This window comes from Budorcas taxicolor, chromosome 4, assembly GCF_023091745.1.
Source record: "Budorcas taxicolor isolate Tak-1 chromosome 4, Takin1.1, whole genome shotgun sequence".
NCBI classification, from domain to species: domain Eukaryota; kingdom Metazoa; phylum Chordata; class Mammalia; order Artiodactyla; family Bovidae; genus Budorcas; species Budorcas taxicolor.
The window spans coordinates 33642996-33644556 of NC_068913.1; the positions used below are offsets into that span (position 1 = coordinate 33642996).

Sequence of the window (1561 nt, forward strand, 5' to 3'; positions counted from 1 at the left end):
AAAAAAAAAAGTTCCAGTGAGCAAATTTTACATCATAACCAGTTTTCAGTAAGGACAAGCCCATCACCCTTTTTTCCTCCACCATCATACTAAAGTGACTCAGTCTTCTGTCAAGCTGTTCTCTCTTGATACCCATTATGTCAGCAAAAACAAGGAACACCTTCTCTAGACTTCTCTGTTTACTCGAGGCACGTCCTCAGCACAGGCGTGGGACACATGTCCAGGCCCAGCACCCTTGTGTCTTTTAAAGGGTATCGTCCCCCAAAACCTCTACCTCTATGGTTTGTATCATGATACTAATCCTTAAAGTCACTCTCAAGGATTTTTTCAAATTTGAATTACACCAGGAAGAGAAGAAATCACATTGGTCACAAATAAATTAGCAGAGTTTGGGGTCTGGCTCTGTGGGGAGGTACGGTGGCAGAACCAGCCAGGAAAATGCCAGTGGCAGTGATGGTGGCAAGTTCCTTTAGTTTCAGAAAGTTGCTAGATCAGTAGGAGAACTAGGAGCTTGAGACTTCAGGGGAAATTGTTACACCCCCAGTGTATGGTCAGCTTCTAAATTTATATCTGCTCCATAATAACATGAATAATACAGGAAACTTTTGAAAAAGGATACTACATGCTATAAAACCTGCAAATTCTGAACTTGGTCAGTACAACAAAGAATTTGGCAGAGAGATTTCTCCAGAATCTATTCCACTATCCAAGCTCACCAGTGGTCTGAGATGGTCCAGCCAATCATGGAAGTGCTTAGAGATGTAACCTGGAGAGGAGCCTTCTCCCTGGTCTCTTAAACATATACATCTATCGTCATCACCTGCTATTTTGCAACCTTTGTTGGACTTCCAGTGGAACAAGGTGTGAAAGGTATACTAGAGAAGGATGGCAGGCTGATGCCACCACAAGGATGGTCATGCCCAAAAAGCCACTTGCAGGGGCCCTGGATATTTCCTTTAACAGGTTTATTCCCTTAACACAGCCTGTCCCTTTTCCACCCATTCCCAGTGGGCAGCAGTTAGCCCGACTCCCTGACTATGTGGCTTTCCTTATCATTTATCATTCTGAGTTCAAGATCCACCTTCCAAATCCTGAATACTGACAAATAGAGGAATGTAAAGTGTTTATTTTCAATTTTATCGGATGGATTAAGCACCTTAGCATTCCTAAATATTTGATAAAATACCTATATAATATAATATATATATAATATAAACTAAATTATAATGGTGTTGAAACAATTCTCATTTTTTAATAGTTGACAGTTTTGATGGAGCCCATCAGTACTATGCAGTCAGTTTATATTTCCTACTGACTCATAAAATACTGCCTTCCTGCTTTGTGTAGAACAGCAGTTGTCAGTTATTTTTTTCCGCCCCAGCGCACAGCACACTCCCATCTGTGCCACAGGTTGATAGCTGCACTGACAGTTTGAGGAGGACTATCCCCAGGGGCAGTATCTGAATTGCTGAGGATCCTAATTCATCCTCTTTGGAGAATATGCTCTTTTCCTCTCACCTCCTGAGAATCACAAATATAAAACACTGAGAGCTGAGGAAGA

General features: G+C 41.5%; 1 pseudogene; it reads left to right on the forward strand.

The window, feature by feature from the left end:
* The first annotated feature begins 438 nt into the window (after positions 1-438).
* Positions 439-1102, forward strand: LOC128046258 (COP9 signalosome complex subunit 8-like; annotated as a pseudogene).
* Positions 1103-1561: the final 459 nt, after the last annotated feature.